The 12,124-nt window shown below is 46.9% G+C and overlaps 1 long non-coding RNA gene across 2 annotated transcripts in view; it reads left to right on the top strand.

Moving 5' to 3' along the window:
• LOC119171457 (uncharacterized) overlaps positions 1 to 8,154 on the top strand; it is a 198,486-nt gene extending 190,332 nt beyond the window's left edge. The window contains exon 6 of one of the 2 annotated variants that reach the window (XR_012894976.1): positions 8,011 to 8,154. This is a non-coding gene — a long non-coding RNA (uncharacterized LOC119171457). Of the gene's footprint in view, positions 1 to 5,491; positions 5,597 to 8,010 lie in introns of those variants that run through there. The other variant, XR_012894975.1, reaches the window with a different exon arrangement.
• The last annotated feature ends 3,970 nt before the right edge of the window (positions 8,155 to 12,124 follow it).

Genomic DNA, 12,124 nt, shown 5'->3' with positions numbered 1-12,124 from the left:
CCGTGTGTGAACAAAGCGTCGGCTGCAACAGCGTGAACGCCGAAATTGCAAATGAACCACGATGCACTGTTTTAACGTGCAATATCTCATGCTCACATCAGCCTCTCGCTTTTGCCATACACTGCCCGAACGTATACGCCCTGAATCAGGACCTGGGTACCATGCGAGCTATATAACCAGGAAAGCGGACTAAAAAGGTCTCATTTTCTGGCCACATCTGGCACGTTCCGCAGGGCATAATTAAGAGTGTACGAAAAAGAATGCGTACAAGAAATAAGACGCCGAAGTAGCATAACAAGAGTCATTGGTACGCTCGCTCGGTTTTACCGAATACGACGCTCGGCAATGTGCTTACCTTTTTCGCCCGTCTTCGGCTTGCCGGCCTCATCACAGTCGCAGTAAGGCGGCGTTACCAGCTCGTCTAGAGCACTGTAAAAGACACTGGCCGTATAGCTCGGTCAGGGTCAGGGAGGCCCCAGAGAGCACGCAGTGGAATGGGGAAGGAGCATTTCACCCTCACTCGAGAGTCATTTCATTTTTCTTTCCTACCTTTTTAGGGGTGCATAGAACGCCTTCTTTTTCTAGAAAGCGAGACATAGATTAAGATGCCAATGCAGTACCTAACGAGCATGTCAAGGGTCAAGAAGAGAAAAAAACCAGAGCGAAAGCAGGGGACCTCCTGGGGAGGCCATCGTCAAGCGTCCCATAGTGACCGTAATTGCCATTTTCGACCGTTGTCCACTTCTTCCATATTCCTTTGATTCTCGTTATGGGGGCGAACGTGGGGGGTGGACCCTGTAGATGACCCTCGACGCTTCCACAATGGAGTGCTCGCCTGGTTTCCTTTATTTTGTGTTCTTTTTCGTTCTGTAATTTCATTTCGAACGCGGAAGAGCGACGCGGATGCTTGGTTCTCTTTAATGTAGTGTCCAAGAAAGTACTGACCAACCGAGAAGGAAGGGGGGGGGGGGGGTCTGCGCGAAAGCGTTTAACCCCCCGCCACGGTGCGCCTACGGAGTGCCCAGCGTGGCGGCGCCCTCGAAGGAAATAGTGGCGCACGGCTTCGATGAATCGCCATCGCTTCCTTCTCGGTCAGGTGAACTGAGCACGGTGGCGCAGGCGGGCTTCACTGCCAGGCGTTTCTGAAAAGCGGCAAAAAAAGTGAGCAGAGAGCGCGCAGTGCCTGTGGCCATACCGGGAACAACGATAACAAAACAAAACAAAAAAGACACCGGCGAAAAGCGTAAGATTCAAGAAGACAAGCAAGTCAAGGTAGACGTAAACAAACAGAAAGGAAAGCGTTCGCTAAAAGCCAAGAACGGCACACTGTGTTGGGAACTGCTATGAAAGAGAGAAAGGCCCTAAAAAGAGAGAGGGGAGAACGTTCACGGTAGTAGACGCCGAGCGCTACCACTTCGCTGAAACGAAGAGTGGAAAGGAAGAGAGGAATAAACATAAAGAAGAGCGAGAGGCCAGTAGCGACGATGGCCCAGTGCTCCCGCGGGGCACAGGCGGCACCTCTCAGACGGAGAAAGGGTGGTGGCGGGGGTCCGGCGGCGCGAACGGGTTAAGAGGTTCTCCTCTCGTACCGGACCCAGCCCCCGCCGTGGCCCTCTGCGGTTTTCACCCCTCCCATTCCAGGAAGCGGCGGCGGTAACAGCCTGCAGGGGCACGGCAAAGAGCACGCCATTTGTTCGTCTGGCCACTGAAAGGGGGCAGCCTTGCTGCAAGGCGGAAGACCGGGATCCTCATTTCGGATGGTCTGAAACAAAGAAAAAAAATTATAATCGGGGATAGAGACAACTCGTCGGGAGCGTGAAATAGCAAAATGTTGACAGTAGGAATAAAAAAAAAAAACGTGAGCTAAAACGACGTTTGTTTTCCAGCTTGATATTTGTTCCGATGATAATGAGGCAGTTACCTTTTTTTTGTTCTTGTTGTTCTTGTTGTTGTTGGAACACGTGTATCAGCAACACCAGAAGTGATAAGCTGATATGAAGCGATGGCGCTCGCGAGGACGGCAGCCCTGAACGCTGGTATACATAAATCAACTTCAGCGCACGCACCTAACTACAACTGACGTTAACCCGACGTGACGGCTGCATGATAAGATGAACATATGTAATGTTTATAAAATTGGATACAACACTGTAACCACAACTGACGTTTTACGACCATTAGGGTGTATACTTGCACAGTTGTTTAGAGACCTGACGTAGCTCTGTGGTAGAATGCTTTGTTGTCACTGAAAATGCTTGGGTTCGATTTCTACTGTTATACATGACACTTATTCTTTGGATTCGCCGGGTCAAAGCTGCCGATGTAACGTTTTTCTTAACGCTCACGCATTAAAGTTGTCCATGTGCCCATGTGTGCAGGACCATGAAACATATATCATGACATACATGAGATACATGTCCGGATTTTCATGTTATGACTAGTCAAATATGTTCTTAATACAGTCATGTTAAATCATACCAAGTTTGGTATTGATACCATAATCGAAGTAGATGGGAGAGCTAAAAGTCGTAGGCGGCTAGATAGATAGATAGATAGATAGAGATAGATAGATAGATAGATAGATAGATAGATAGATAGATAGATAGATAGATAGATAGATAGATAGATAGATAGATAGATAGATAGATAGATAGATAGATCGATAGATAGATAGATAGATAGATAGATTCCAACGTAGACGCCAAAAGTGCTTGCAGCACGCAAAGGAAATGCTTAGCATTTAGAAATCCGGCATGACGTCAATACTATTTTGATTGCTTTTTAGCGTGAGTTGCTTTATGCTAACTGAAATGAAGTGACATTAAAAGTAAAAAAAAAACGCTCATGTCATTCAATGTGAGGACTTTGTCTGACTTCCCCCTGCCTGCTTACTTTGTTTAAAACTCCACACAGACTGCTATAGGAACACCTCCGGTGGAAAGTTCGCAAATCTTGTTCGGTGGAGTATTTGGTCCATATGTGCAGCGACGTACGCGTTTCGTCTTTTTTTGATATCGGGGCTTGGCTCAGATTTGGGTGCACGTTAAAGAACCCCAGGTGGTAGAAATCTCAGGAGCCCTTCACTACGGCGTCTCTCATAATCATATGGTGGTTTTGGGACGTTAAACCTCACATATCAATCGAAATCGGGGCTTGTTCACGTGTGTATACTATGTATATGCCTTCTGTGTCGGGGCGAGCAACTATACACATAAGGTGACGATTGCGGGGCCTTCGTGCCTGCTGTTGCGCAACGTCGCAATGCTTTTGGACCGAGGCGCCCGCAATCTGAACCGTGATCGTTCCCTGTATCGCAAAAGCGAGCGCGGAGGATCGTAGCATGCGTCGTACCTCGATGACCGCCCGAACACGCGCATCTTCCGCGGCAATAATGATAGCACACGGGTTTGAGCAGAACTGAAAAAAAAAAAAAAACGCGTCAGATATCACAAAGCATAAAGCAGAGGCGCCGAGAGAAAGCAGAGTATATAGTATATATCGAGCCGGTCACGGGATTTTTGACGGACCATTCACGCGCTTGCGTCCGTAGCTTAGGCGGTGCATGCGGAGGAAGCGTGGGGCAGTTTCTTTTTTTCTCTTTTTTTCAAGGTCGTGGAACCGTGGCCTGAGCGTACACGAATCGTTGGTCAGTGCTCTATGTTTAAGGCCGCGAATACAAGCAGCAGCCTTCACGCGGCGCACGCGGAATCACAGAAAGAGGACGGTGGTTGAGAGAGAGAGACGGCAGCCAGCCAGAGTAATCATATAGGAGCGAAAAGGCCGCTCGCACTAACGACTGCGGGGCACAAGGGCTCGGGCCGCGTGGAGGGGGGTGGGCGTTCCCGGAGACCCCGTGCGAGGAAACCCCACGCTCCCGATTTTTTTTTTTTTTTTTCGGACGTGACGCGCCGGCATTAAACGCCAATCCAGCATTACCCTCTTCCATCCAGGGCCTCCATGGTATGCTGGCAAGGTGTCGCGACTGTAACGACTTATTCATGCAAACCCCGAGCAAGCGACGTAAGAAACGCAAGTTGGCGCTCTGCGGTGGCGACGGCCTAACCGACGATGCCCAGCAGGCTAACGCGGAGGTGTACAGTAGCGAGGAAGACAACGTGAAATGTCGGCTATATGTCTCCGGATAGTACGTCCGCGTTTATTTCAGTGTCTGATGCGTAATTTGGACTGCTCAGACATGGAAATACATAAACTGCAAAAAAAAAAAGATGTCCGCCCATTCACTTGACATTGAAAATAACAAACGAGCAAAAAAAAAAACGATTCGCACATTTCTAAACGGGGGTAATGTAACCTCAAGGGACACCGACACATGGATGGCTGGATATTTTGGATTTGGCTCCAAAGCCATTCATCTCGAATGTACTATAAGATAGGTTGATGGTGATGCTGATGACGACGAGGAAAAGACACCACGCTTACTGGAAAGACCAAATAAAATTGGTCTTTGCATAACTCATAAGATAGCGAAAACAAAATGGAGTGATCGTGAAAGCAGCACAAGGTAAATATGTACATAATTTTATGTGAAATTACGCTAGTCTATCGCACCACGTCTCCTCCTGTTCCCTCCATGTGCCTCGTTCATTATATTGTTTATGTGTTTTCACATTAAACAGTATTCCTTTTGTAAAATTATCCGTAGACGTGAACAAGGCGTGTGACGCAACGATTAGTTCAGATGCGAGTGGATGCGTATCGCTTAATGGCCAAATCGCCGTGTCGTAGTAAGACAGCGGTTATGCGATGCGCCACACCAACGTGCCGTTGACATTTTCGAGGACCACGATTCTCAACGGAAGTTTATGAATGACTCTTTTCTGTATACATGCGTTTGTGTGAACGTGCGTAATATTTCTGTTTATATGTGATCATTGCATATATCATATCCATTACCTAGCACCTATAAAGTAGCAAGCCAGGTGATAACCCAAGCTATAGCACATCCAGAAACTTCATCTCTGTCTTGGGGGCGGAATATGTTGGCAAATCTTTCGTGCCGATGCATGTTGCCCGAGGAACACGAGCGTTGTGTGCAAGTTCCTCATGGATCTCTTCAAGAACATGTTCGCAAGCATGCCATTGTGTTTAGATTCCCCCCAATGTTTGTTTTCAATCACACGCAAGCACCCAAGCTCTGGTTGCTGGTATAACATTTCCTTATTCGCCCTCGTTCATTCTATGCAGTTGATTCAGATTCGCGTACAATACCGCATTACATGCGATGTTGTCGCTGCTTCCTTATGCAGAGTATTGTATATACGCCCGAATCGCGCACATCCCTGTATTGATACTATTAAAAAGTGATGCCAGCTCACATGTTCAAGTATGCCTGCGCAGTATTATATAGGTTAATGCGGATAAAGAGGAAATAATTCCGAAAGGTTGTGAACGCGAATTGTGTCTGCTGTGGGGGAACAGATATTGACATTAAGCTGTATTTTGTTTTTGTTTTTTCCGCTCTCTGCTGCAGACATGACACCGCACACCGTCTGGATAAACGCCAAGGTGGAGGCGTGTTGAGTGGGGCCTGCTGATTGGAATAACCTGTAATAAAATGCGTCTATACGAAAATACACATGCAAATCTTTTCTTCGTTCTTTATCTACACTGCACACTCCTTTCACGTATGAGTGGTCGTGCTCTTTTACATAGCTCAAGCACAATCGATCGATCAACCAATAAATCAATCATTAAGTCAATCAATGAAGCATGCAAGCAAGAAACCAACCAATATAGAAACGATTTTTCAAGGAAAAGCCACACATCGTTAGGATGATCATCTGTAAGGCCGAAATTTTTACAGCTATTGAAAAATAAATAAATAAATAATGAACACGCATGATACATACAAGAAACTTTCCTAGTGCTTCAACGAAAGAATTGTGGGGCAACTGAGAACGAGGAAGAGAGATGAGAGAATACAGAAGAGGATGTCAGACAGAATATGACGCTCCATATCCTGTCTTCTCGTGCTTTTATTCAGAAAGCAATTACATTGACAGCCCCGGCTGCTTTTTTCCGTCGCCGCCGCCGTCATTCACCGCATATTTATACGTATCTATATATCTGTAAACTCGAGAAAGAAAACAAAGACGCCTGCTCTCGGCGCCCAGCTCGTCCCGGTGCGCCGAAGCACGCTTATCCCCCACGCGTACTTTGCCCCGCGAAAGGGGGGCAAAGTACAGACAGCGTGTTTAAGATGCTTGTACTTCAATGCTTCGGATGGCTGGCTTCAAATTCCACTATGGAAGTCGCAGAAGTTGACGCAGGGTGCTAATTCGATCGGAATTCATAAATTAGCAACGACACACCGAATAAATTTCTTGAAAAGGCAGGGAGCGAAAAAAGAAAATGAATGACGAGAAGTGCTGCGTCAGGGCACGTGCAAGCCTGCGGCAAAATAATTCCGCCAGCTAAGCGGACGAGAGAGCCCACGAAACACCGCCTGTCGCCGGGCTCTCTCATTTTTATCTTCGCGCTTTCTCGGCTGAACCCTCTGTCACCGCCCGTCTCGTGCCGGCTCGCTTCTTCATTTACTTTCTCTCTCTTTCTCCCCTTCTTTCTCTCTTCGTGCGGATGGGAAAACATACAACGCAGAAAGTGTACGGTCGCCTTGCAATGGGCGACTGAAAGAAAGAAACGTTACACGTATAAGGAGAGGATCAAACAAGAACCGGACCTCTGGGCCGAGGTACGACACCATAAATCATTCATGGTCTTCGAGCAAGAAAAGTCGAGCGGCATAGTTTCACCGTAGGAGTCTCCGCAGAACACCGAAGAGAGCTAGGCCGGAAAGGGTAGGAAGGGGAGGAGGGTGAAGTGGAGGAGAGAAGGCAGCTTCGTTGCCCCGCGGGGGCCTCATGGGGTTAGACCAGAATTTTCATTCCTGCGCATCGCTGGCAATCCGTCACCCACGTGCGGTCCTTTTCCCACCGCCAGGGCGGCGCAGCGAGCCGACTCAAGCCAACCTAAAAAATAAAAAAAAAAGAGCGAGGAAGTTCATCAACTTCGCCAGGCAAATTCCGTGCGTGTGCGCGTGAAAAAGCTGTGGACAGGCGCCCCTTATTTTTTCTGGAGGTGTTCAACAATTGGAAGTGTTACACTCGCAAGCTGTGTTAAGAGTGCAACTGTGCCAGCAGAAAGCGAAAATGGACATTAAATGACGGCGTGCCATGTATTCATAAAATTGATTTGTGTGATCCTAACATCCATAGTATGCTTTCATATTGGAATGTGTAATCCAGCTCCTGTTGCTCTTACAACACAGCCGTGAAATGATTGAGGTGATATTTTTTTGAACTTGCTGTTTATTGACTTAATGGAACCCTCAACTCCCGTCAGTGTCTGCTTAATAAATTAGTTCTTAACCAATGCTAAAGCTGTTTCCATATAGCAAAAAAAAACAATCAAAAAACTCTGCTATAGTGAAATGGATATGTTGCAACGTATAATCACATTATTAACCAGAACATAAGGGCAAACAAATGCTCGTATACAATGGGCCTACAATAGGGCACAAGTATCATAAGTATGCCACAAGAAGTATTATGTCGCGTTGATTACTTTAACTGCAGACAGTTTTTTTTTGACACGCACTTGTAAATGAACACATCAAAAACAACCAAAAAATACAAGAAACGACCCTTACGAGCGAAACGCTGAGTATAACAACGTTCATATATTGTGCTTCTTTCCATCGTTCGCGGTATGCGTTGAGAAGCCTGTCAATCGACGTTCGTGCAGTAATGACCACTTAACTCGCTCCTCACGCAGTCCTCAAACCTCGAGGAATATAGGTGCGGTCGTTAAAAGCTAGTCTTCTTTTCATGGATATTATAAATAATGACGTAGCGGAAACTCCGCAAGGGCTCCAGAGGCGAAAATCGTGAATACCAGTGTCACTGGAAGCAGTAAACTTTGCCTTACAGTATTACCTCACAGTGACGAGCGACCTCTTGCAAGATATTCATGTTTCCTTTCTGTTTTCAGGAACATGAACAATGAAAGAGTACCGCCCAGGTCAAAGCCGATGCAAAGACCAAGAGAGTCCACGACCACCTCGGCCCGGCTGCGAAGGATTAAAGGGTCCGCCGACCTGCAAAGTGAAATAAATGTTCTTATTTCCCTCTTCAAGTTTAATGAAACGACAATTTCTCGACAACGTCGACTTGACGGTAAAGTGTCCTCCAGGCACATTCTGGCGGATCCTTTTACTTCACTGTTCCCCCTGAATACGCTGCTTTCCCGTTCACGTCCTGTGACCCATAAAGGGTGACAGTGACGTATGGGACGTCCTCTCGCGAAACTGCTACGGCAGGCGGATTGGTGACGTTGACTGATGGTGCTCGACGGTGAATGAAGGCTCTGCGCTAAGTACTAGCCTCGCCAGATTTCTTGCCCAATCGAGCAAAGGTCCCGACGACAGGAGGCTCGTCGCTATGAAAGCTTCACGGAGTTATATGTATGTGGTATATCTATTTACTTCATAAAGCAACGGCAGCAATGCGTTTCACGTTCGCCACTAAGCTGCGGTGCAAGAAAAGCAAAGGATCAGTTGGCGCGCAACATGCGTACAGTAGAGATGAAAGACGCCTCACGTTCTAAAGCTAGCGAGAGCTTAACTGAGGAAGGGGTTCCTTATTTCGAAGTGCTCCTGAGACTTTGAATTCGTGAACAAGAAAAAAAAATAAACAACTGACAGCGAACATTTTCGTTTTAATCAGAGGATCAGGAAGTGCGTAATAACACGAGGAAAAAAAAGCATGTTTGTTAATGCTTCCCGGCTTCAGGGTTAGCGGTTACACACACACGCACGCACACACACACAACACACACTTAAAGGTGGTTTTGTGGCCGGGACCTTTCTGTTTTTATAAATTAGCTACACCACCTTTGTGCGTATCATATTCACACGTCCGGCTTACCTAAGAGCTTACGGGCGCAGCATTGCAGTCACAAAGATGGACGTAACATGTACAGGACTTGCACATGGTCAGCTGCATAATATGTATCGACACGAAAGCTGCATTCGCCACATCTGCGCGGGACCTCCACCGACACGAAGCGCAAGCTGCAGGTATACACTCCATTCACTCAAGTCGGTTGCTTTTTCGTTTACAAGAAGATGAAGGGGGTGGGTGTGGGGGAAATACGTGTGGAAAGAAAAGACGAAAGAAGTGCTGATCATATCTACAGCCTGTAAGCTCACTGCCAAGGTCAGAACGGTACAGAAACCTGGGCGATCCATCATAAGCAGCATGCTGTCAACCGCGAGGCCGGCTTCGTTTCATCTGTCCCTCGCGAACCAACGCGAACCTCCGTGCCTTTGGCCTCCAATACGGATTCAAGCGAGGCACGCCGGTTTTTGCCGCGACGCTAGTGGTCTGAATGCCGCGGCCCCTTGCGGCCGGCAGCAGAGGTTGTCGTTCCCCGCCATTGCCGCGCTTCATCCATTGTGGGCCACATTCGTTCCAGTCGGGGAGGAAGACCGCCGGCAGCGCGCCCACTGCTAGGAACATGCTCCGCCCTATACCGTACCTCTGCTGGCAGGCCCGCGGACAGTGCTCCGAATTGCGATGCCAGTTGGCCGACATTCTGTGCACACGCGAGCCTGACACTAACCGACGTTGCTTTTGGTTTGGATCGTATAGTATAATGGAGAACGTGAGATGATTGCTACGTTCGTGCTTACTGGATGCGAAGTAGTGTATAGTCTGTAAGGAGGTCAGACGGATAGTTTCTTGGCTTTGCCATCTGTGTAAGAAACGCATAGTAATCGGGTGCGTCTGGAAACATAGGTTTGTATTAGCAGCGACGTCTTCTATCGGCAGCTCGATTCAGAACGGGTTGGGAAACGATTATATTGTGGACAGGAGATTGGTACGAAGGTTCAGGCTATTGTCCTTCGATTTCGCATAGCTATATACTGGTAAGAGGGAAGAGGGACACCTCAGAAAGTGCACAGGAAGGTGATTCGAGCTGGCTGTTTAACTAGGTAGCGATTTTAAGGAACAGAATTTTAACAGCTACAGGCGGAAAGCTCTGACATGACACGCGCCTTCAAATTGTCGGTATAGGCAAGAATGTATGCATGGATTTTAACGTGAAAGCGTTAAAGAGCTCGTTTTGCAGAAATTCCGGCGTCGGCATTGGTGTCGTCATGGCTGGTTGTGAGCTAAAAATCATCTCTTTATGCGAGACTGAAAAATGGAGAACGACGCAAATAAAGTAAATGGTTTTTAAAAATCCTGGGCTGGAGTGGGGATTGAACCATGGTCGTATGGGGTCCAGCAGGGATCCAAGTTGGGGCGTTTGCGTGGCAAGCGGCTGCTCTACCACCAAGTCATGCGTTTGCTTTTTTTTTCTTTAGTGCATGCTTGTGAATGCAGTGAAAATAACTTCGTCAGCTTTAAAGTGCAGTGAAACTAATTTTCAGGCATTATAAACACACGCGTCATGCATGGTTCGCAATACAACATGAACAATAGCACTAATAATGCGGGGTACAAGCGCCCATTGCCATTGGGTGTCAGAGCATCTCATTATCATAATAACTTCGTGATTTAAAGTCAGTCACCCACTACAAAAGGCCCACACGCTACTGCGCCTATTCCCTCAAGGCCACGTAGTGAGTGCAGTAAGTTCGAAAAGGTTTCATGCACTAAGCGTTTGAAGTACGCGCTGGAAGCAAGATATTGCTATCGAGTTCAACTCTTGAAGGCGAAGCTTTGGGGACTCCTCATTTTCGCTCGGGCCTTTAGTCAGGGTTTCCACTGAATTTCGAGTGAAGCTCGCCAAACGACGAGCGAAATGTCTGCAAAAGTTGCCATTATCCTTCAAACTTTCGCCAAAAAAGTCGCCACTGTACATTTGTGTGGCGTGCCTATAGTGATAAAACTTCTCGATGATGTATAGCCACGCGTGAAGTACGGTGTACCGTCTATCAACCCTAAATTATACCGAGGTTTTTCAATGGCAGTCGCATCGCCCGCTTCACCACGGCAGCACTCTGAAAGGGCATGCATACATAGCAGCGTCCTGAATGCCAGCGCCTCATAACAGGTGTTGGGGTGGTTTCAGTTGTAGCGAGTACATGATAAAGCACTCGCTACAGCAAGAAAGCGTTACCGTGCGTATAACCTTACACTGCAGATTCAGAGAATTTCGATGCGGTGGCATGTTGTGTCCAATAATCAAAGAAATTAGTTACAAAATCGTGGAAATAAATTTGAAAGTACTGCGTAAACATCGCGATGCCCGCCGCACGCTTTCCGCGTGGTCATACGTATACATTCTGCTCACTGCAGTCTTCGAAGGTTGCCCAAATAAGGCAGATTTCTTGGTCCAACTGAAAATTAGTGTATGTTATAACAAATTTAAACTCAACATACCAGACTAGGGGTTACTATAGCAAGGAAGAAAAGGTCACAAGATTTCATATACTTGCTCTAGAAACCTCAGCAATTCAATAATCGAGGCAAGCAATCATTACGGTTTGGGAACGTAAAACCCTGACGGTTATTACGCAGGTTGGAACGGCACCCTTAGGAAGTAGTATTCTCTGTGTAGATGGATTATCAGAAGGGAATAAAGGAGGTGAGCTCCGAGCCACCGCATGTGGCGTAATGGTCCCGGAGGTATGGATATATTCCGTGTCAAGGATATTGACTCTCGCTTTTATTACGTTAAATGCTAAATCCTGACACGGAGAATCGTGTTCGAACGACAAAAAACCAACCTCACGATGTCTGCAATGACTGTTGTACAGATAACGGTAAAATAATAATACGATATACATTAGTACAAAATGAAGGCAAGATAACGGCGAAGCAACTACGTGGCCGCTATTCAGGTAGAGATAAATTGTCTAACGAACAGAGCGCATGATTTAAACGTGATTTCCCACAGCACTTTCCGCAAGTGCTTCACCATGTGATTTCCTGTGGAATGCGTGTGGATAGCAAGCCGGATGTTATAATCCTGGTAAGCGTCTCGGCCTTTTCTTTCTTTTCATCTCGCTCTTTGCGAAAGTCATGCGCAGTAAGCCCACTATCTTGTATCAATAACTAGCTCTCTTTTTTCAATTTGCTATTACCTCCATACC

The sequence above is a fragment of the Rhipicephalus microplus genome, chromosome 4 (assembly GCF_043290135.1).
Source record: "Rhipicephalus microplus isolate Deutch F79 chromosome 4, USDA_Rmic, whole genome shotgun sequence".
Classification (NCBI taxonomy): domain Eukaryota; kingdom Metazoa; phylum Arthropoda; class Arachnida; order Ixodida; family Ixodidae; genus Rhipicephalus; species Rhipicephalus microplus.
Note: the sequence above shows the minus strand (reverse complement) of the source record. Positions and strands in the feature narration are given on the sequence as shown.